Raw genomic sequence first — 25349 nt, 5'->3', positions numbered from 1 at the left:
GCAAACATTCTGCTGATCCTCAAATACATATGGGGATTTTGAAGCAAAAACTGATTAGCCAACAGGGGATTGGAAAAAAGAACCACATTTTTGTCCTCCACTAAGGTGTTTTTGCTTTGATTCTATTAGGATGTTTCACTAACAAGCACAATCTTAAGATTGTATCTTAAGAACTGGATCAATAAACATAATTATAAACCTTAAGTATTATTATCTTACAGAAGATCGCTTTAAGCTAAGGGGGCTTTATACAATATGATTCGCAGTTCCATTACCTTCAAGTGTTCAAAGTGGCCACCATTTAAGATTTTTGATGCGTATGTGTGAACGAGTGGTTTGCAGTGCACAGGTGTAGTGGTGATGCAGTGCTCCGGAACAGACAAACACAAGACAGTTCACAATTAACAGCTCTTTATTTCCTGCTGGGTTGCGTGTCAACAACACTTTAAATAATAAGCATGGGCTCTACACAACAATGTGTATTGCACCGTGCACAAGGAGGGTTACAGTCCCGAAAGAATAAGACACTTAAATTACACAAATAACTCAAACACAGACACGTCTCCTGACAGTGGGAGCTCTAGTGCAGGTGCGCGGTGAAGGACAGTCACAGGTGATTCAGTGTACAGTGTAGTCTGGGGTTTGGTGCTGGCGTGTAGCGACAGCTCCTGGTTCATGTTAGCCGTCTACTGAAACAAACAATGACAATTAGCTGACAAACAAACAAAACACGAAACACTCACGGTACTTTGAAATTCTCTCTCTCTCTGGTCCTTGTAGTTTAACCATAAACCAAGGAACAGATCACTGGGGCCATTTCCCCTAAATACTCTCCATCATGCTGTCTTTCGGTGGCGCGGCCAATGATGTCTCCTCCAATCCATGACTGACACATCACCTACCGCATTAAGGTGCTGACTTCTGGTATCATGGCCCACCCCTTCCTGAATGTCCGGCTTCCGACTGACCCTGGAATTAACTGCCAAACCATCCATTCCAGGGCACTCTGTTCTGGTTATACAGTGCCCTCACAGGTCGGGAGGGAGATTGTTGATGAGGATTCATTCGTTCTCTGTCACAGTATGTCACGAGTGCCTATAATTAGCTGGGGTTCATTATGTTTTGCTTTTGTGTCTATTATATTATTTTGGTTTCATTTGCACTTGTTATGTTTCACACTTGATTTTGTTTATTACCCAAAGGGAGGCACATTGTTGCTTATTTTGTATCGCTGTGTTTAAGTTATTTATTAAGTGTGTGATATTATTTGTAATACAGCACAGGTGATTCGAGGGAGAAAATAGTCCATTCTCCAATTCCAAATGCAGCCAGGTGTTTTCCATTTGCACAAATTAACTATCATTGACAGTTCATTATATAAGGGGAACTAAAAGTACAGGAGGGGAGCGTGTGGTTCCAGGGGGAATCGAATGGAGGACACAGGAAGTCGACCATTTTGACAGACAGACAGACAGACAGACAGACAAACAGACAGACAGACAGACAGACAGACCTGGATAGTAACAACTCTAACAGATTACAGAAGGATAAAGACACGGCAGCCCATTGGAAGGAAGGACTGGTCAGAAACTGATAGCAAAGCTAAGTATTTATCCTTTAATTATGCTGTTGAAGTGGCATTTTTTGATTAAAAGAAGACTATTTATATTATTATGCCAAGAACCATGTAGTGTTTGACAAATGATTCAGAAGTAAAGATACTTGGCAGAAACACTTGTAGTTGCTGTTATTAATTGTGGTTCATGACAAGGCGTTGTACTTCTTCCCTTCAAGACACCCTCCTCCATGACTGATGCCCCGGAGGAGCGAACAGGCACCAACTGAGGGACGGAATGCCAGCTCCCTGTACACACCCGATACGTAAGGTCCTACCCTACTTAAGCTAAGTACCAGTGGCTGGGTCGGAAGACCAAATAAGAGGTTCTGGGATTGGTCATCTTCAACTTTATCTTTCCTTGTTGACGTTTCTACCGGGACAGTGTTTGGCGACTTGGATTAAGTACAGGACCTACAAACTGAGTTTTCTAGGCCTTTTGAGGCCCAGGTGAATATTGTGTAACTATCGTTTCACCAAACCGCTGCTTCTATTGTTCGGGACTGTTGTGGTAATATATTGTGTGGAGTTGATAATTGTAATAATAAAATCTCCCTTAAGTCACAAGTAGCCTGCTACCAATGTTTTCTGGAAGGCTTTACGTGGTGCACAGTTTTAGGTGTTTTTAGAATAGGTTTTATATTGAAATACCAGGTGGTTTGAAAGGGGGGGGGTTACAAATTGTCTTATAAAATAAGTTGTATTCAATTGTATAATTTCCTGTAATAAAGAAATCATTACTTTTACTTACCTGTTCATGTGGTTCCTGTGCACTCATTGGGAAAATCTGGGTGGTCTGTTCAAAATCCAAAACAACCTGTTGGCACAGGGTTATAAAGAATTATAAAAACGTACTTACCTGGAATTAATAGTATTGGACCCTGACACGTACAACAGGTGTTGCAAATATGGCAGTAAAACTATTCTTCTGTGAGTGGACTTCAGTGACGGTTAAACGAGTGTGACGCATATCTGATTATTTCATCTGAGTGTATGTAGGTGAGCATGTTGTAACGTGCCCCCTACCACCCAAACAACCCCCTGCCATGCACACACACACACACACACACACACACACAGACACACACACACACACACACATTTCATACAGAAAGAAAAATAATACTTGGGTTTGAGGAACTGTACAGGGAGATGTTAATTCTTTCATTGAAATTTATTAGTTTATGAGTTGGGGGAAAAACACTGCAGTAAAAGACAAAAACTTGTCAGTTTTTTCAGGGAATACAAAACAGATACAATGTCAAAAACCTGAAAGGGCTGTGTTTTAAAATAAGTAGGCTTCCATTTAGATGTACTGTAGTTGGTTTTGTTGGTACAGTACTATATTTTCAGCAGAAGTAGTATTTTAATTCAGAATGATATGATTCTGAAAATATCACTTGCCAAAAGAGACGACTGGACACATGAACTGTAATACAGTACATACTTTTAAAACCGGCACATATTGTAGTATGTAAAATTCCCCATTAACGACACAACAGCAAAATGAAATAAAAATGTTACCCATGCACAGAACTGCTTAAAAAGTAAAATGCAACGCAATTTAGAAAAAGATTTAAAAATAACACCAGTTTCCAGAATTAAAACAGTATCCAAAGTCAGTCTTCAAAATAGCAGAATATAGTGCTCGATAAGGCCCTAATGTCACAGTTCACTTGCAAATGAAAATGCACAAAAGAAACTAAAGATCACAGATTTTAAAAAAAAATGCATCACATTATCTAAAACTGTTTAATGATTAACTTTTACATTACAGTGCCTGGTCTCGTTCGCTTTGTTTTTGGAGAAAGCGCTATATAACTGCAGTGCACAATAAAGACAGACTGATTTGCCATGCCAGAAAAAAAAAAAAAAAACGCAGGCTGTGACGGTTAAACAAGCCAATTGTAACATTGAAGAGATGGGCTTTGTATCTGAAAACTGGTGACGGAGTTAGAAATCACATGTGACGGGTAAGTGCATTAATTTGTTACATATATATATAATGGGGATTGATTTTATTCTTAATACAAGGATGGTAAAACGCGACTGACGTGTATCTGAGTGTCGTATATAGGAGAGCTGACTGTATGCAGGCCGTATATCTTGAAGACAGTGGCGTTGCTAAGGGGGTGGTTTTAGGGGTTTGAACCCCCCCCCCCCAGAATGCATTATTCAATGACATGGGAGAAAAAAAAATGTCAGCCACTTGCAACACTGTAAACCCACGTCCCAAGATATGTAAGCTCTCACCTATGACCTGTTTGCCTCACTGCCTGCCTAAGCACAGTTAAAGCACAAATCAGTCAAACACATATCTAGTTGTGACTGGGCAAAGTCCTGTCATTTTTACACCAGATTCAGCCTTCGACTCCTTTGATTGGACAGTGCGTATGCATGTACTGTTCAGACTGACATGCAATGAGACGTCCAAGTCGAAGATTAATACAGAAATTATGGCCTCGGGGGGACGGGAGAAAAATACAAAACATAATTGACTTTTAACGGTGCATTTGAAGATATGTATGGAAATACATATCACTCAAAAGACAAATGGTTATTGTAGCCTTTGGAAAAGAAGACACAACTAAATTAGTTATTTAAACCTGGTTCATTGTTTACAAATCATGCATAAAAGCCCCTTCTCTGGCCACAAAATCGCATTTCATTTAGAATTTACCAACTTTCCTTGATGAAAACTAATCCACGTCCTGTGTGAATCATGCTTTAATGGCTGTTGTAAAACCGAGACCTGTAAGTACTCGACAAGTTTGCAATAAAAAAGAGGAGGATGGTCTTGGGGATCTAAACATCATCAGGTTAGGTAGGTTATTATATCTGTTATTTAATGTGTATTTTGGATAACTGCATACTAGTGGTTCTAAATGTGATTGTGAGGTGAAACATCACGGTGCTTAATAGGGTGATTTTGAGTACATTGCAAGTCTGGAGTGTAGTTAGTTTTTGCTTACGGAAACATTTTTATAAATTTATTATTAGGCTGTCAAGCAATAATCTTGAGACTAAAAAAAAATCATCGTGTTTAATCTTGGTTTTAATAGCATATTTAATTGATACAATTACTGCACCCATCTAATTTAAGTTTATTTTATTATTGATGCTATTGTAATTTTCTATTGTTTTGGCTAGGTTACAGTATTTGCACTTTTCAGATGATTTTTTAAATGTTATTACTGTAAAATTAATACAGCAAAAATGATTCGTTGGAACTCTGTAGCTTCAACTGGAAGACCTTATGCACTGTGACATGGCTGCTGAACTGTGAGGAGTTTGGTGGTGTCTTGGGACGAGGGGGAGAGATCGTTACCACGGGGTACTTTGAGCAAGTTTCATTGAGCTCTGTATTCTAATGCTGTAACTAAAAGTAACAAACCTGTGCCAAGGAAATAAAGAATATTCCTAAGAGGGACAAGACAGGAGTGTGAATTAATTTTCCTGCCTCTTCAAGGCCCAACATATAGAAAGGGGGGTTCCGTCGTTGAGGAGACCCGACAAACAGGAGGGGGGTTACTGTCGCTGAGGTAACCCGACATACCAAGAGGCTCATGAACCGAAAAGGAAAACATGGATTAGTATATATTAAAACACATAAGAGAGGCTCCTCCTCTTCAAAGGCCCAACATGTAATAGTAGAGGAGTTCTGTCGCTGAGGAGACCCGACAAACAGGAGGGGGGCCATCATCTTTGATGTGACCCGACATACGAATAGGGGTACCGTCACTGACGTAACCAGACATGCGAAGAGGCTTGCGAACTGGAAAGAAAACATATAAAGCGGGGTGTTCTGCTTCTTCAAAAGCCCGGCATAGAGAAGAGTGGTTCATCACTGACGAGACCCGACAAACAGGAGAGGGGTCAGTCTCTGAGGAGACCCGACAAACGAAGAGGGGTCCAATTGCTTAGGGGCCCACAAATAAATACAGGCATCAGAACTTGAAAGAGAAGAAGACAAGGGATCATGCATGCTAAAGGAGGGGTTTGGCTGGGGGTCCCCTCTGACTCGTGGAGAACCCTGTCAGAGGTAAATGATGCGTAGCTTAACAAAGGTTTGGAGAAAGTGGAATCACTAACCTCCTGAAGAATGGACCCCTGGCTCCCCACTGAAGACACCTATAAGAAGAAAAAGAGGAACCGCTAATGCATATAGAAAAGAAGAAAAGAGAGAAAATATTTAACACAAAAGAAAAGAAAACACTTAACATGGCAAAGGGGTTAGTAAACTGTACCCTGGTGAATATGTGAAGACCCTCTGCACGGTGGAGGAAATCTTTTGTGGCCCAGGAGGAAAGGTCGTCCCCACTCCGGACATACAAGCAATGGACTGATGGGCAGAGGATATTTCAGATGATGAAGAATGAATATAATCTTCAACTGCTGATGACGTGCAGCACCCCATATTTTTGATGAATGAATGAGGAATGAATGAATGAGGAGTGTAGAATTGCGGGGGAAGACCTGCTCTGGACACCAAAGTGGAGAGATGTGAAGAAAACCAATGCTTTGAAACAATGGACCGGCTTGAATTGATGAACAACGGGTCAGAGGATGAAATGGCCTTGCGTTCTGCGATGTACTTCAGCATGGAAGTGTAGGGGCACAGAGGAGGGTTGATTTTTGAAAGCTGAATACATTGTCCTTGCCACAGCTGGTCCGTTTTTGAAATCCGAAGGAATAGGATGAAATAGGAATCTTGAATGAGGTTCAGGTCACTGCAGCAGGTACCTAGAGTAGGAAAGCTGGAAATAGAAGGAACTGTATATTCGGAGCATCTCAGAAACCCCAACAATGCTGTTAGGCATAGGGTTTCCATGGTTAAATCGTCAAATGGAGAAAAGCAGCCTTGGCACAGAATAGTAATCAAGTTGTCGAGAATGTCTATAGAGATAGGCAGGAGATGGAGCCGGGGAGCATTTGGAAATTCCTCGCAAGAGGAGACAAACAGCTGGGATTGATAATATAGCTGGAGAAGCGATGGACATCAAGCAAAATTGGTGTTGAATTCCTGACAAATAGGATTTGATAGTAGCTGGTGCCAGATGTAGAGAGTCCTTTGCATGAACAATGAAAGCCATGATCCAATTCTGATGAAATGGAGTTGGATTAATCCTGCTTTGGGAACAGAAAGTTACATAACATGCCCAACCTGTAGAGTATGAGGATCTGGTAGAAAGGGCAAGTGCTGAAGCCATGTAATCTTGAGCTGAATTAAGTAGTTTATTGACAGTTGGATTCAGTTGAAAATCAGCGGATTGAACTGTGGAGTTGCTGCTGGAAATGGCAGAGCTGAAGGAACCAGACTGTGGAATTTGGAAATCTGTAAACGAGAAAGAGCATCAGCTGCATTATTATAAAAGTCTGGTAGATGGCAAGCTTATATTAGGAAATTGTTGGAAACTGAAATCCATACTAGCCGCCTCAGTAATTGCATGATAAGAGGGGAACTGGAACATCCTTTGTTTCTAATGTGCACTGTAGCTATATTATCGCAGTAGAATAATAATGATTTTTTAGACCAGAGATGACCCGATAGTTGGGCAGCTGCAACTATTGGGTATATTTCGAGAAGAGCTGTGAATTTTAGATGTGGAGATAGATTTTCGATTTCTTGCGGCCATGTACTGGAAAACCATTGATTGTTTAAGAGATCTCTGAATCCCAAAGGCGTCTGTAAACAAAGCCAGATTGTGTGGTGCTGAAATGATATCATCATAGAACATAGAAAGGCCATTCCAGTGCTGAATAATATAAGACCACACAGACAATGCAGGGGGCTAATTGCAGGGGGCCAACTGCTGGTGGATCGGAAGGATTAGAAATCCATACAAAATCGTCATGAAGATGAAGCAGAAATGGAACGTGGTAAGCGTTGAGAAGTATCCAGCATAATGCTTCTGAGAGTGTATCGAATATCCTCGGGCTGCTGTGGCAGCCAAAAGTTAACTGAGTAACGAGATAGAACTTTCCTTCCCAGCATATACCAAGTAGATGACGAAGAGAAGGATGAATTGGCATTACCTTAAATGCATAAGATATATCTGCTTTAGCTAACCAGGAACCTCAACCTGCTAATTTAATGGCATGAATTGCATCTGAAATGGCAATATAATGAAGAGAAAATTGATCATGAGGAATGAGCGAGTTGATGCTGCTAGTGTTTGACCCCCGTGGTGCTGATAAATCGATGATGAGACGCTGTTTTCCTGACATTTTCCTATTGGCGATGCCGATGGGATTAATTATGTAATTAATTATGACTGGAAACAGGGGAGCTAAAAAGGCACTGACTTAAACCCTTTCTTTATTTCTTTTTTGATGAGAGAATGAACTACCTCTGGTTCTTGAATGCCAGAACGAAGTTTCTTGCTTTGAAAAGAGGAGGACAGAATTTGACTGAGTCTGGTTGAAAAAAACGTTTTTTAGTCCATCAATTAAGTAGCTGGTGAAATTGGTGTCAGGTGATTCTGGAGTTTTCTGGATAGCTCAGGAATGTTTATGGGAGTGGAGACTGTGAGCATTGGAGAGAGTCACTTGCGAGCTAGAGGGCAGATTGTACTGGAATGGGCATCCCCTCAAGTGTTGCACATATGAATGAATTTACATTGCCTGCTTGAGCACAAACCAGTATTAAAATGATTGCAGATTTGTCTCCCTCCGCAGAATCTAATTGTGCGCCCGTATTTATCTTGCCTTGAGGATAAATCTGGAGGAGCTGAAGCATGGGTAGGATTATGAAAGGAGGCTCTGTTTGAGTAGTGAGGTACGGAGGTGCCAGGAGCTGATTTGGAGGTTGACGCTGTTGCTGCTTTTGGGTGGAGGGATGTTGAATGGGCTGTGGAAGTGCAAACCCCACATGCTTTGGCTCTGAGACCGCCAAAAATTCTATTAAATAAATCTGAATCAGGTTGTGCCAAGTTAATTATGTGACTATCGGATACAAGAATAGCTGCTGCTTTTGCTGAAAAAGCTCTGTGATAATCAAAAAACATGGTCCCTCCGTATCTGACAGACAGTTCCACTATGTAATATTCATAGGAGTCTAGTTCGGCTCTTCGATTAGGATATACAGAACATAGCACGTCTCTATATATAGAGAAGGCAAGGATGAATTCCCCCAATGTTCATTTTTTTAGTAATCTGGGGTCTCTGGATTTTAAAGTAGCTGATAGATCTCCACAATCCACAACTCTGTGATCTAGAAACTCTGATGGCACTATCAATAATGAGACGAGCTTGACATCCTTACCTTACTGATTATGTTATGTCTGATTTGCGGAGATATTGAGTGACATCGAGATGAAGTTGGAGAGGAGCCATATGCAGATGCAATAGCAAGGTTGTAGATTGGAGGATCTGATTCAATGACCAAAGTTAGAGTGAACTAGAAGAAACCGCTACAGTGTTTGTTGCAGGAAATAGTGAGAGAGCTGAACTTTGTTTCTCCTGTTCCATATTAGACAACCTTTTATCGAAATCTGACAGTTTGGTACTGACCGAAGATAGCGTGTTGGCAAAAGGCTGCATAAATTATTTTATTTAGTTAAATATCATGGAGTGCTGTTGCTGAATTTCACTGTCTGGCTGCTGGTTAGAAGTGCTGGCTGTGGGGATGACTTGCTCTGAAACAGACTGTTTGAAGACGATGAACGGCTGGGCGCTGCTGAAGAGCTTTTTAGGTGGAAAAACTGGTTCTGCTGAAATGGAACTGCAATAGAGAAGGAAGAGAGATTCTCGATCACTCCCTGCTGGAATCGCACTGCCATTTTTAAGGAGGGTTTTTACTGGTTTATTCATAATCCAGTCCTTCCAAAACAATCATTCCATAGCAGCATCCTGAGACCGGAGTCGCTTGGATTGGCCAAGATTAGAACCTTGGGTGGCAGGCAGACAAGGAGACACTTGAACGGTAGGCTGATCGGATCTAACTGAGATGCCGGAGGGAGAGAAAAATCAAGGGCTGGAGGGACCGTGGATTGAAGATGGAGGAGAATGATCTGGTATAGACAATAAATCCTGAGAATCCTCTGAATCAGAAGTCAGATGCTGTGAGTACTCCATTGTGGTTGATTGATTATAAGTTGATGAGTCTTGAAATCCATTTAGGTTTACACAAAAAACGAAAAGAACCAAGACATCTAGATAGGGGTGACTGAAGGTTAAATAAGGTAGATTTAATTGATGAAAAGAGATGATAGGATACGGAGGGCCTAGCTCCACCCCCCGAAATACACGGAATAGGTTAACATTTAAAAAAGTGTAAGTCCTTTGTGTAGCTGGAGTTCTCTTGTTTTTTCACTGGATACAAATTCAGTACAAACTTTTAGGTCTAGGTCTAAGTCATTTTCATGCTCTCTTGTTTCAGATTGTCTATTGTTTGTTTGGTTGAATATGTTTATGTCTTTATTGTATTTCTCTGCTGTACTTTGCCTATGGTGGAGAGATAAATATGGCGACCGTTTGTTTAAAAATGATCTGCCGATAGCGGAAGGTCAATATGTAGAAACTTTTATATTACTTGATTTTCTTTTTTGATTTTTTATAATAAATTATAACAAATTGCACTCAAAATAAAATCAGTAATAAAAACAGTATTCCCTATCTTCATTGACATATTTATAATAATATCAACCCTCACTGAAATTACCAGAATCACAGGCAAGTTTGGAAAATAATTGATACCGAACACAAGACTGTAATCTCTGGCAGTTCCCTCTGTGCTGGGTATTATTGCTTAATGTAGCCCTTTTCAATCTACATAAAGTACAGGTGTCATTGCTCTTTCCATGGATGGAACATAGAGTTACACAGCATGGAATCTGGTCTGTCAATCGTAAGATAAGACTCAAAGGAATCCTTAATTAGTTTATTACTGCAGCTCAGATTGTACTTATTGGTTTGATGATTGTTCCATTTTTTGTTTCATTCACTTATTTATTTATTTTTTGTAATTTGAATAAGTGGAGCTGGGTGGGCTGGGATTTAACTGTATGTTTCAGAGTAAAACTGAAAGCCCTTCATCTAATACATATTTAAATGTGCAGTTTAAATGTAAAATGCCTTAAACGAAGAACATGTACAATTAATAAAATCTTTAGTTATGCGTGCATGTAATATAATTACAATTCTGGATGGATATTGTGCTGAAACTCATTACTCCAGAGCCAGCTGAGGCCTCCCATGAAAACCCCCATAATTGCTGGAGGCCTCAGCTTACCCTGCACCCTCATTCATAAGGAACTCTATTTTCCTTTCCGCAGGGAAAGCAGGATTTCACCATTCCAAATGTCTCTATGGCATGTCTGACGACCCACCACACAAAAGAACACAGAAGAACAGTACAAAAAGACATTCTGAGGAATAATATACAGCACAGCAGCCTAGATGTCTGATGGATTGGATTCATCACCTTCTATTGTCAGCTCAATGTGACTTCCTGTGCCACCCTATACATCATACAGTTTCAGTATCCTGACTTGAATAGCAGGAAACCAATTTCGACTTGCAGTTTGCCTTTCAGCTATGTACATAGTCTGTCATAGAAAATAACATAATTGAAGCTGAAATGTTGGACCTTATTCACATTTTATTTAAAGACAGTTTATTTTGTTGAATTAAATAAGGTTTGGTATTCATTAAGGTGTATTAGTTTAGAGTTTAATTGTTTAAAATATCCACATGTTGAGTTTAGATTTTATACAGGAGTAACTTTACAGTGTCTATTCCATGTACACGTTTGTGTTGTAGACATGTATTCTTATTAATGTTGTAAGCATTCTATTGGAGTGCTTCTGGTTATTGGTTATCTGAGTTTAAATATTTAAGAAATCTAACACAGATCTAACACCCCTAGTATTCACTTGGCTATATGTTAAGGCTCAAGGGCTCCAACAAGACAGTGAGCAGGGAAGCACGTAATGTCACATGTTAAGTGAATTAGTGGTCATTTGAGTAGAGGGTTATGGGCCTGATTCCCAGGCTACCTTTAGTTTCCTCGGACAACATATGTTATGTTTAAAGCGAACACTCTAGGCCAGGCTAGCGATAACTCTTGAAGCGCAGGTAAAATCCTTCATGGTTAGAACAATAGCTGTGTGTGAATCAGCGTCAAGTGCTTTGCCCAATAGCTCTCAAGCAAAAGAAATTACAGGCACTGCCAGCTGTTTAAACCAATAGTAATGTATAAGAGCATGCATCTATGTCCCTTACAAAGTTGTTGCGTGGAATAGGTCTGCTTGAAAGGCCTTAGTGTAAAGCAATGCAACAATTTAGGCAGTAGGTGGAGTGCAGATGTCGAAAGATGTCAATACACACTTCCTCTTGAGCTTGGATTCTGACCAAATACATCCCAGGCCAGCTCTTAAATCAAACCACCCCCTCCCTGCTAAATTTCTATTTTGCTTTCTGAACTATACACAAAAAAGCATGATTACATTTTTAGAGGAAGCAGGAATATGTCTTTTTGATGTACTGTAGTGGCAAGCAGGTTTCAGGGGGAGCATATGTGTCCCTACAGCTGAAACTGCTTTTGGGGAATGAAAACAAAATACACAAACGGTTCTATCACTATGGATACCAAAGAATGATATTTGACTTTAAAACTGAATGTTGCGTCATTTTGGCAAACTGCAACTTCAAAAGACTAAATAGCGTTATGGATTGACTGAATTGTCTGCCAATTTATTTAATGCATGTTGTAAAAAGCCTAGTAGAAATATAAAGACCTAAGAGGCTCTTGTCTAGGGATGGCAGGATGAACTGAACTTAAAGAATACACCAAGCGCTTCTTTGCTTGTTTTGTACTGCATTTGAATAAATATTCTGCTCAATATTGGGTATTTAAAACATAGTGGAAAGTTTAAAAATGAATGTTTCATTGGTAAAAATTGCAAAAGGTGATGTATTATTAATGTGCCACCATTGTTTTTTCTCCCTCTCTTACTCTGTTGACTCATCTCATCGCCGCTCACTGGCAGCCTCTGTTCTGCGACCCCATCCTGCAACTGATGAACAGCAGCGCTGCAGCTGAGGATAATGGAGACAGCTGCAACTCATTAAGGTTACAGTTATAGATTGCACTGAGCCTCTCCTCTCTGCGAGGGCTACGGTTGTGCTCCACCCTAGGGAAAGCAGCTTAGGCACCTGGGCTTGTGTGAAACATCTTTTTCAGGCCTGTGTGAGAGGATTTCGGCTTGACTGGTAAACATCCTGGGTGCCTCACTGGTGTAACTTTATTTAGCTTCCCGGCTTGGCTGGGATCTTTTGTTTTCCTTATTACATCATTCCTTATTAGCGGTATAATGGAATTCAATGACAGAAGCTTGGCCTGGCCCCCTCACCACTGAATCAGGTAGTGTAGTGAACAAGTGTACTGGCCTCAGCACACAAATACTGTCATCTGTCAGATCCACCTATCAGATGAAAGGCATGTGTCTTTAGTCGACTGGACTGCGTATGAATGGGGAGAACAGAGGTCATGTACTGTACGTGATTTTCTCTGTTGCCCATCCCAAACATACAGTATAATGGACACAACACCTTTTCTATTATATGGTTGTACTGTAGTTAGCTTACAAGTCTTTACAGTGTTTGGCACATGCATTTCATATTTTTCAATGAGAGTGCATGCCCGTGGTACATTATAAGGGTTTATTATGAAGTGAAAAGTATCATAAGTAGATGTTTACTTATTATTAATTCAATAGTACTGTAAATAATATTTTGTTCATTGATAATTACTTTTACCGTACTGACACTTATTATAAAGTGTTAATGACACTCATTATAAAGTGTTACCAATGCACTACACTTGGGACAAAAGTGATTTGTAAGTTAAGGCACTGAAAGAAAAATTGTGATTTGATTCATTCAGCTTGTCTTTTTTATTCTTAAATAAATTAAATTCTAACTTAAACAATGTATTAATCCTATAACTTAATTGTGTATAAATCTTTGTCTCCTTAATAATAAATAAGCACACTTCCTACTGTGTCACCATGCCCTCCTGTACAGTTTGAAATTAATTACAGCAGCTAATAGCGTAGTTGAGACTGTGTTTTCTGTAATTGTACCGTGCACCATCTGAGACTGTACAGTGCCCCTGCCTCAGCTGCCCGAAAGTGCAACCCGGTATCTGCTGACTGCAACACTTCCATTGCTAAAATTATGCTAAATATGCATATCTTAATTGCATTATTCTAAATAATTAGCTAATACATTTTTGCATAATGACAAGGTAAGCAAATACCACTCTAGCTCTGTGGGCATTGCCTGAGTAAGTTTAGAGAATTAATAGACTCCCCATTTCCTAATTATCTATTTTTCATTTTGTAACCCAAACAATAAATTGTTACTGCTTTCTCTTGGGTGTTGTGTAAATTAGTTCCATTTCTGGAAAAGTAAAAAAAAAAAAGACATAAATAAGCTACCTGTCTTTTGTTTCATTTTTGTTTCAGCGTGGTCTTAAACACATTCTTTCTAAACTCACTATGTATATTTAGAATTTGTAAAGATGTTTAATTATTAATTATCAATTATTATAGGGTAATACTACTCATGCGACTATTACTACTACAAATAATAATAATAATAATAATAATAATAATAATAATAATAATAATAATAACATATATGATCATAGATGGATTGTAGTTCATTGTAAGCTGGTGAAAGACAGCAAGGGGTTTGTATGACATGAATTTATAATAATTCAAAAGTCTTTTATCAGCTCAATTTCAACATTTATTTATTCTCATAACATTTTATTCTCACTGCTGTTGCTAAATAGAATTAGCAATTTGCATTAAATCTTTTATATTGTATTGCTGCTATGCACTTGCCACTGTCAGGTTTTGAATTTGAATTTCTTTAATACTGGCAGCTGATTATTGACTGCTGTATTTTTTTTTTTTTGTTTCTAGCAGGTAAATAAACAAATTAGCTAAATTTCCAGCTAAACACTGGTACAACCATTCCATAATATTCAGGTGTGTGCACTAATTTCTTAAAATAAATTATTTAGCAAAGTAAAACAAGGAATTAGATTATGTATCAACATTTATCTCAAAACTTAACTGCAATATGTAAGATGCGTAAGAGCAAGAACCTTTGCTCTCAGTCATGGCTACTGTATGCATGTATTGTTTTATTTATATATTACCTGCATTACATTACATTACATTAATTAATCTTACATTGCTAATGAATATTGCCTTTACCTGTGGAAAGTACTGAACACTTATCTTAATCTTTAAGATAAAATGCCCCTTCCAATATAATGCATTATTAAACTTGCTTCCATTTTACATTTTGCCCAGAGTCCCTTTTTCCAGTAAATAATAATCACAGTAATTAATAGACTAGCTATTTTATCTCCCTAAATCTGGTAACAGTAATTTATCAGAGTTATGCTAATGAATACTTAGAAAGTAGCCTAGGAAATCGCAAGCCTGCTAAGTAGTGGAATGTACTAACCTTTGTTGTAATTAAGGCTGTACCTATGATGCAGAATATGATAATTTTCCACTTTTCAGTTAATTTACAGAAGAATATCAAACTTTCTGTTTGTTTTACTCAATGGTGGTCTAGTTTTTATTTTATATATTGTGACTTAATAGGCTTCAGAGAGACTTGAGTTAATAATTTGTTTGGTGGTTTAATGCATTTATTAGTTTTATTTGTTTTAACGTTAAATAATTCTGAGAAACATACGCTTCTAGATGTTAAGCTTCCAGTAAACATGCAATACAAATGTCACAAGTGACCAAATAATATATACTGTGTTTTTTTATGGTAATAATTAGCGCACTTTTTTATAATAGTTATTCACTGTTTTATTGTATTTTATTACACTATTTATTGTTACTTATATTTTACACATGCGTTTTTTAAATGTTAAATTGACTACCCAAAGGGAGACTGGAATAGCTGGGTTATCTATGTGTGGTTAAGTTAAGTATAAGTGGCCAGGTTGGAAAATGAAGATTTGATTGCAGGGAGCACTGAGATCGGGGTGTGAGAGGGAACCCCACTCAGCGAGCAAGCTGGGGAAGGGAGCGGAGTAATAAGGGTGGATCTCCCTGCTTGTCCTTTTCAGTAGTCAGCATCGTGGAGTGGAGGGAGAGAGGAGGAACCCCCTGGAGGCGGATTGTGGACCTAGAGGGATCGAGCTCACAACCGGGAATTATTTGCAATTAAACCCCAGGATTGAGGGTTTTTTGTATGACGTTTAGAACGAGTTAAAGAAAGTTAACTTTGACCGCAGGAATCAGGACACTCTGAAGCCATGGAAGGCCAGGTGTCTATACAGCGGCATTGTGGATATATACTTTCTCCTTTCAAGTATATGGTTTGGGACATTGGAGGACTTAATAGTCTGGTTCTGTAGGAACTGAAATACTTACCTTGCTGCTGAAAATCTGAGCACTTTAGTTTTAGTCTTGTACTGTGCCGTTTAGGAATTTATAACATTTTTAGGATATTCATTGCTAGGTGCTGCATAGTGGCGATATATTTGATCCTTTTATTATTGTGCATGGTTTTATTGTCATTGTAATAATGAAAAATACTTTTACTTACTGGTCCGTGTGGTTCCTGTGCACTCTTTGGCCAGGCCAGTGCTCAGTCTGAGATCCAAACAACCTGTGGGGTGAAAGAGGGAAAATTGTTAAAATCTGTAATACAATATCAAGTCAAGCATACCCTGTGACACATACAGTACTTCACATTTTAAATGAACTACTAATACCAGAAGTCATTGCCTTAATGCGGTAGGTGATGTGTCAGTCACAGATTGGAGGAGACGCGATTGGCCGCGCCACCGAAAGAGGGCGTGACGGAGGGTACTTAGGGGAAGTGGGCCCAGCAATCTGTTCCTTTTGATGTGGTTACCACTAGGACCGAGAAAGGAAGTGATCAATTTGTGAATCGTGAGTGTTAAGTGTTTTGTTTGTTTCTAACTGTCTGTGCTTGTCATTATAGAAGGCTAACCTTTGGGAGTTGTAGCTAAACCACTAGCAATTAAACCCGGACTCCACTTCACCATTGTACACGAATAAACTTGTAAATCACCACTTTCACTAACAGCTCTCACTCTGGACTTGTGACCGCGTTGTGTTTATGTGTGTCTTGTTTAGTGTTTTATTATTTCAGGACTGAACCCCATGGTTTGCCTGAGCGATACACATCATTGTGTAGAGTCAGGTATTATTTGTCAGCAAATAAAGAGCTGCTTTTTCACCGTGAACTGTCTTGTGTCTATCATTGAGCACCGCATCTCCACTGCACCTGTGCACTACAAACCACTTTGCCACAATAACTTAACAGTGTCTTAAATTAGTTTTTCATTAAAATGCTAAAATAAAAATAATACATCTATTCTATCATGGTAAAAGGGAGGCTTACCTGAAATCTGGCACACAAAAACGGTACTACATTTGTGTTTCACTCTTTTGAATTAATCCTCTACATGCAATAGTGCATAAGCCACACTTTCTGAAAGCCATTTGCTAAAAATAGCAATGAGACATAACCACTGTGGCTATTTTCTGGACATAACATGATTACAATTTGTATTTAAAATTACAATTATTTCTGTATAGAGTACAGGTTCTTATACAGTAGGATAATATTAATAGAAAAGCTAAATTAAAACAGATGTGGTTTTTTTATGTACTTCATTATTTACTTTGCTGGAGCATTTATTACACAGTAAGCCCCTTGAATGTGGGAGGCTAGTTTTAAAAACAAAGATAGCTAGTCTGCCAATTTCAAAATGTTTCCATCTGCCAAAATCTGTTTACCTGCATAAAATGTCAATTATACCAATTGCGTGTGGGTGTATCACAAGCGTTGCTTCCTTGCTACTTTGGAAACCAAGGAAGCCAAAGCCTGGATAGGAAAGCCTACAGCTCACCTGTTATGGTAACATCATTGTAGCCAATGGAAAATAATTTCTTATAAATCACATCGACGAATAGAAGCACATTTTTAAATTGACCTTGTTGACTGAGTTGCCATTAATACTCCTCAGAAGATTGAATACAGTATTACACATGAGGATATTGTTATATTTTCCTACTGTTAGAGCCACTTACAAGAGAAAACACAAACTTACATGTAGTTGCACAGACAGCTTCTTGTTTACTAAAAACTACCAGACTTAAAGTCATTATAGAGCTACAATAAAAGGTGCTATAGTTTGTTCAGTTAATATACTTAGTTCAATTGAAACAGCTTAAAACTCACACTCTTCATGGACAGCAAGGGACACAGTGGTGAAGAAAATAATGTACAGTATGTCAACCAGTATTTGTTAAAACCAATCTTCTTGAGATGATTACCCAATAGAGCATTCAACCATTCAAACATACATTTGTTCTTACGGCACATTGCTGGAACAACTGTGTGCACTTTATCTTGCCCAATCTTTAATGGGCCGAGATGGTTTATTTTCAGATGAACTCAAAGGCATGGTTTGCACAGCCCTGGTAGCTATTTGCTCAACTGTTCACAGTTTATACATAAATAAATAGCATCAGAACATAAGTAATGTTAGGAATGAGAAGAAGCTTCTTGTCTATGGAGGATTGCTCCATCTATTAGTACAGTAGCTCACTGCTAGCCTGAAGGAAGCAGCTTTTTCTATGGAATGGGTTTTTCCATTCTTTTCTTAATGGACAATACAGAAATTTACACTTCTGAAAAATAAAAAAAAATAAACTTTACTAATGGATAGCAAAAAGATTTGAGAATCTAGCCCATACTTTAAAATAAGCTATACATTTTAAATGCGCCACATTTCACTGATTAAACTGAAGGTCGTAAAGCAAAATAGAAGTGGGAGGTAAGAGGGGTCTGGATTGCTGTAGTTTAGGGATTGTAAGACTTTTTATGTTACTAAAAAAATGCACATCGACTTACTTAATGTACAAACTAACTGCACTCTTTAGTAAGTGCCCTACTCGCCCATACGAACTGGATGATGATCCTTGTTCCATTCAATGGATTGATTATAATCAGATCAGCTGCCCAAACTGATACTTGTAGTAGTTTCTAAGTAAAGTAGATACAACCTAAATCAATCCTCATATTGGTAAAGCTTGGGAACCACTTTCTCTATACATCTGAGGCACGATGGCAAAAGTTACGCATTTGGCGTAATTTATGCAATTTTGGAAAGCATATTTTTTTAATATCGGCCTCAAATATATGGCATACCATTTTAATCTGGATGTAATTTGGACCTTGCATGTTATTTTCAAAAATCAAAACTGTTTTAATGTGCACCATGACACTAGCATTTGCTGCACCTGGTTTCACTTGAAAGTATAAAGCATCCCTGGTAAGAATGAACAAAACCTCTGGCAATATCAATGATACAGACCATACACTTTGTCATAGTCATTTTATAGTTGTTGCACAGCTGTATTCTATGATAATCAATAAAGTTTAATTACAGGTGGTGTCCAGTGAACAGTAATGATTTCCATTACATGAGAGTAGGTGTTAAAACTGATATTGGACTCAGCTCTCGCCAAGATAAGCACCAAATAAAACATAGTTTATTTTACTGTAAACTAATGTGATCCATCTGCGCTTCCTTCCATCTGATGATGTAGATATCCTTCTGCCTGGTGTTGATGGCTGAAGTATAATGCTGGCTCCAGGGATCAGCCTATTTTGCCTCCCTGGCGCATCAGCACACACAACGGCTGCAATGCTGGCTCCAGGGATCAACCACTGTGCAGCCTCCCTAGACTTTACAGGAATAGTTTGTACTTTCTCCTTTCTTTTTTCAACTCCAAACCTCCCGCTTCCATATCCGTAGATGGTATCCCCAAATTTATCCAGCTTCTTTATGACTGTTCCATCTAACCTTTCCAACGCAAAACAGAGATCCGTGTTTACTGTGTCCCACACTGTTTTCTCAGAAGCTCTTGGCCATTTAACTCCAGGCTTGTGCCCGTTGAGGTTCTTTTCTCTCTTACGCTGGTTCATCTGACCGGGTTCACAAGGATCATTAGGTTTGTCACTAGTTGTGTTTATGCAAGTCCTCCTCTCATCTATGACAGGGGGGATGATATCCTGCGAACTGTGGTTTGCTTCCTGTCGCTGGATTTCACTTTACTGACTTGACTGACTTCGTAAGAAGTACTGATCAATGCGAGGCCCTTCTCCCTTCTCCCTCAAGCATTTCATTCTCCCTTCATCTGCAGACAGGCTCAAGTCAACCTCAAAAGCTTGAGTTAAAAAAATAGACAAAAATACCCTACACCCCTCTTTTCCACTGCAGCTTTTTTAATTATTCAAGTGCCTCGAAATCCATTCTGATTACTTTTGCTACTGTATGGAACATAACATTTACCAATATCAAAAACTGTTTCTTCCTCATTAAATTGCTCAGAGTAGGTTAATTAAATTTAGACTATTAAATAAAAATCTATTGATTGATCCACCAAATACATCACTTATTATTTACTGTACACTTTATAGGAATAATTAAAAAGACTTCAAGAGAATTTATATATAATCTATTGCAGAAACTCTCACACGGCAGTGATATTGTAAAAGAAGACTACATTTTGAAACTGCAGGCAGCTCTGTCGGTGAGTAATGACGTACCTACTGAAAGACCGTTAAACTCTTCAGACAGCAGTATATAACCTGTTCAGACTGGGTGGAGCACACATTGGAATTGAATCAACCTGTGTAGTAAATAGAATGGAAAAGCTAGACTCTTCCAGGCATACCTGGTAGCAGCAACGTAACATCATAAATTGTTAAAAGTACTGGTACTGACAGTCCAGAACACCTCAGGTTTGTATCAGAGGACATCAACAGAAAACATGCCTCAGCATTGTAATAAAATTGAATACAATTGACTATAGTATATATTGGTCTTAAAAGTGTGTTAATATTTTTACCAAATATAGATTTTATAATGTTTAAGAATACAAATTTATTATGAGTTCTAGGTATACATTTCAGAGCTTTTACCCCGAGGCTGGGTTGGGATGCCTTCTCACACATGGCTTGAAGTGCGGTGATTTAGTTAAATTAAGTTATAATGATTTTGTTAAGTATTCACTCATGGATTTCATTCTGCACAAGGTTTTTGCACTGGTTAATTATGTTAACATTGTTTGGTCGAATTTGCACATGATTTTGTTCCAGTTGACTGGGCTTCACAAGGGTTCTTATAAAGCTCCTGAAATATCAAATTCATTAATTTGTCCATAGTATAACTGGGTGCATTATAGGAGGACATATAAGGATGGCTGAAGTATTTCTTATTAGGAAGGTGTTGCAGGGCTTGAGGGTAGATTGACTGTAGCCCTGCTCCTAGTCCCAAGCTTACCTCTTGTCTACCCAGCGCTTAATTTCTGAAATCTGTAAGAGTGCAACTGTATAACGTTCCTCCTGGCTGTTTGTTTTTTTTCTAATCATTAATTATAAATGCATTTTTTAAATTTTTTATTATTAAATCCCTTGTTAACTGCTTATGTAACACCCCTACCAGGCTTATGGTGGATTTGCTAATAATGAAATTAAACAACCTTACTTAAACAGCCTGATGAGCACTTGTTCCTGGGTTAGAGTTGATAAACACTCGGTCAAAGCTTTATAGTACACGGTGCCTCCACCTAAGGTTTGGCTAATAACAGTTGTATAGATAACTTTACCCTCTGTTCCCCATTAACATTCTTTTTTTTTTTTGCCTTTTTATTTTTCTAATGCCACTTTTGTGTTCTACATCTAAAACATAGTCCTCGCTACTATCTTCACTTACAACATACACTTTTGTCTGTGTAAGTGGGATTTCAAATTCAAACTTCAAGGAACCCATGACAACATTCACGCAATATGAGAGACAAACATTTTAACTGTTTGAACTAAGCATAACAAAAGAGCCAAAACCAAATCCAATTACCAAACGAACAATCAATTGAATCTTGTTATCGAACAAGTATCCATTAGGAAGAAATGTTTTAAATGGCATAATCAACTCAATGTGTTGAATCAATAAGAAAATAATAAATTACATCACTCGAAACAGTGAATTATTTTTACTGATTCAACACTTACTATTGTTTATATCCTCCTGAATTTACATCATATAAACCACATCTACCTATCAGTACCTAAATTCTAAACTGTTTTTTTTTTTAAATATATATTTGACTTGATTGTATAGATATATACATTTAAATGTCAAAATGTCTCTTTGTAACCCTAATTTAGTATTTCAGATAGGTCCTGGTGGGTGGTGATACAGGTGCATATTTCACTACAACTGGCACCTGCCAAGCCTGCGTTTGGCCCAGTGTGCTGAACAGCTGTAGTTAGGGCCTAAGATCCTTTTTTTGTTATTCTACTCAGGTGGCAAATGCTTTTCCTGTCACAGAGGAAAGCAGCTTTTCCACATTGTGGCCTGGTGTTCAGAGTGCACCTGACACAGGGACACAGTGGCGCATGAATTGGAATTGACTTTGCAGGTATAGTAGATAGAATAATGGCCCTGTGAAAGCTAGACTCTTCCAAGCACTCATAGTAGCAGCACTGTAAAAGCCCAACATGAATGAATAAAAGTATTAGTAAAATACATTCTAGAGCATCTCAAGTTTGCATCAGTGGAAATCAACAGCAAACATAACTGCAGTCTGTGCATTATTTTAGAAAGCTGTACAGTTATTTAAGGTTATTGGATATGTTTTCATGGATGAAAAGTTTGAGTTGATATTTCTAAGTGAGATTTATTTAAGCACTGGAACAGCTGGGAAGAAGAGTTGAGACATCCATTTCTGCGTGCGGGTCTAGAGTGGCAGGTGCATGTCAGGGGGCAGGTCCTATAGCAAGACCGCAGGGCTGACCAAAGCACCGATGATTAATCATCCAGTAAAATACTTTTGACAACTGAGTGAAAAAGCCACACATTCATTTTCTCTTGATCACACTGCTAATTTCGCCTTTTCAAAATGTGTGCTGTAGTCGAGTTTGAGGTATTTCTGCCTGAACTTTCCGTCTTTCAGGCTTATGCAAGCTGGTTACATCCAAGGAGCTGTAGCTGCATGCTGTTTTGAGAAAGTCTGTCTTTCTTAATCCCAGACCTGTGCGTTCACAAACATGCACACATGCCATTTGATGTTTTATTAAGAAATATAAATAATTACAGGCCTACACTATATTGTACACAGTACATTTCTGACTTTTTATGTACTTTTTTTATTAGAATTCTGAAATAAATATATCTTTTTTTTTTAGTTAAAAGAAAATGCTGCCATTCAATTGAACTAAATGCTGGTGGATCTAAATGCTTCCTCTAATTAAATCATTAAAAAAAAGGTCAAATACATAGTTTGAGGAGAAGGCTTTATTTTAATTATTTAAATGTTCCAGGATTTAGATATCTCTTTAAACCCTTACAATAGATTACAGATACCCGTCACTTAAGTCAAAATCCCATAATAAGGTCAATAATAATACTTTAAGGGGATAACAATATTTTGCTGTTGCATATCTCTAATTTATTTTCATTTATTTTGAGTGCTCTGTGCTGTCCTCTTTTTATCCTCAATGTCAACCTCAACTATGACTGCTGACTAATGGTAACATTCTCTGGGAGCTGCAAGTCTGTGACAGCTGTGAATTCCCACACAGCTGCTGCCAGCCGCTACCTGCTTTTGGTTCAGCAGCATGCCTTGGCTTAATCAATGTGGGGCATCTTTTAAGTTTGGTTTTTCCAGCCACCCTTCCTTCAGGGGGCTGCTGCCCTCACCATCAGGAAACACGAGGAAGACCTTTGAGCTACTTTCTCACAAGTTCCAGTCTCAAGGTAGTCTCAAAGTATGGGACTCAAGGTTGTGGCACTGTAATGCACAGGGTCAACACATGAAAGCTTCTTACTGAGGCACTGCAAGAGCAGGAAGAAAATATTCTTAAATCCTTTTAAAGCTGTACACTCTTATACAGTAGGTCACAATTGTATCCATCATTAAAATGTTATTTTTGTTTACTGAATGCCTGCTTGCTTTGTTATTCACATCTACTTCTTTTTTAACATTTGCATTTGACAGGAACATTGACCTGACATCCTTTTCCCCATTAATTCTGGGGGATACCCATTGCCACCTGATTTGATCAGGACTGCATTGCTTTGGTTGCTACAGTAAGTGTTTACGACACTAAGCTAGTAAATCAAATACATTTATTTTCTCAAAACTTTTTTCACAGAACAGAATTATAACAAATTATAACAAAAGAAGTAAGCATATGAAATGTACATTGGAAAAAATTAGCATTACAAGACTTTAGGTAAACGTATCATATGAAGCCATAGAGTGTAAAATGATTACTAATGATCACGGTTACATTCACATTAATGGGGCCATACAGAAGCACAGAATGTGCAGTAACAATTTATATTAAAAATGTACTGGTTTGTTATTTTTATTTAAATTTTTAAAATTCCATGTAATTGATGTTTTATGAGAATGTTATATCATGTGCCACTGAACACCTGGTTCTAAAACAATAATTTGTTTAGAATTAATAAATACACTGGGCCTGTCATTTAAACTAGAGTACATAGCCAAGACAAACTGAAATCTGGCATAGTGCTTCCTGGATCCAGCCCAGCTAACCAAAGCAAGAATAATATTTTAAAGGAACAAATACAAATTGTAAGTTCCATAATAGCATGAAAAGAGACTGGGAATAACATTTCCATTATAAACAAAAGTATACAGTTTTTTGTAATAATTAAATTACCTGCATATTCTATAGAGAATAACAGAGGGCAGAGAGTGTATTGCAGCGCTATATACAAAAAAGAAAAAGAAAGCAAGGCAGTTCAGTCTTGTGCATTGTACAATTAAGAAAATAACAAGATAAGAAATGTTTTAAATGTCATTTGGCCTATCAGTGTTTGTATGGTGCATAGGAATTGAGTCTGTCTCTACTCATTTTCCAACTGTCCTCTGGTCCTGGTCTCTGAGCTGTGTTTGAATAAGTAACTAGAATTAACTTTATTTACTTCTTTTAAGATTGTAAAGACTTATACTGTGTCTCCCCTAACCTTTCTTTGTTATTTGCTTAAAAAAGTGCTACTGCTAGAAGAAATGTCATGGTATCAAATGATCTATAACAAATGGCCTATATGAGAAATAATGACACAATCCTATCTCAGACGGGAGCTTTAAAGTGCACAACAAAACTACTGACAAAAGAATAACAATACACTACAGTGTAAACCTGCATCCTTAATAACCAACCTGAAAAATACAGTGGATCAGCACCAACCACAAAATGAAATACTGTGACGAGTAACAGGTAGAATACTGACAGGCTAAGGTGCGAACAGAAAAATACACAAACACTGATGCAGACGGTTTCTTTCTGCTGAGAGAAAGAATGAACTTAAACAAGATCATTTAATTCCAGGAAAATATTTTAAAAACGTTTTAACCAGCCCCTTAGCACGAGAACGAACTAGACCTGAAATAAACAACATGCTACCATTTTCATATAGCGTTTTCCTAATACATTGGTGTAGGAGATAATTATTAGAAGGTAAGCTGGGGAGTTTATGGAGTTCCCTCGTAAATCTAAAACAGTTGCCATTTAGTAGAAAGAAAAAAAATCCCACTGCATAAGCTCTGAAGGCGGGAGCTCATGGCCAAGGAAGTTCTGTGTGCAGGCATTTGGTAATGTGAGTACCTTG

General features: G+C 38.2%; 1 long non-coding RNA gene across 1 annotated transcript in view; it reads right to left on the bottom strand.

Moving 5' to 3' along the window:
* Nucleotides 1–2412: 2412 nt before the first annotated feature.
* LOC131696863 (uncharacterized) overlaps nucleotides 2413–25349 on the bottom strand; it is a 64417-nt gene continuing 41480 nt past the window's right edge. Inside the window, exons 2-3 of the long non-coding RNA XR_009306747.1 lie at nucleotides 16208–16270; nucleotides 2413–2432 (exon numbers count right to left, since the gene is read on the bottom strand). This is a non-coding gene — a long non-coding RNA (uncharacterized LOC131696863). The remainder of the gene's footprint in view (nucleotides 2433–16207; nucleotides 16271–25349) is intronic.

Source organism: Acipenser ruthenus, chromosome 1 (assembly GCF_902713425.1).
Source record: "Acipenser ruthenus chromosome 1, fAciRut3.2 maternal haplotype, whole genome shotgun sequence".
Classification (NCBI taxonomy): Eukaryota; Metazoa; Chordata; class Actinopteri; order Acipenseriformes; family Acipenseridae; genus Acipenser; species Acipenser ruthenus.
The sequence above is the reverse complement of the archived record's forward strand: the minus strand, read 5'-3'. Positions and strand labels throughout refer to the sequence as shown.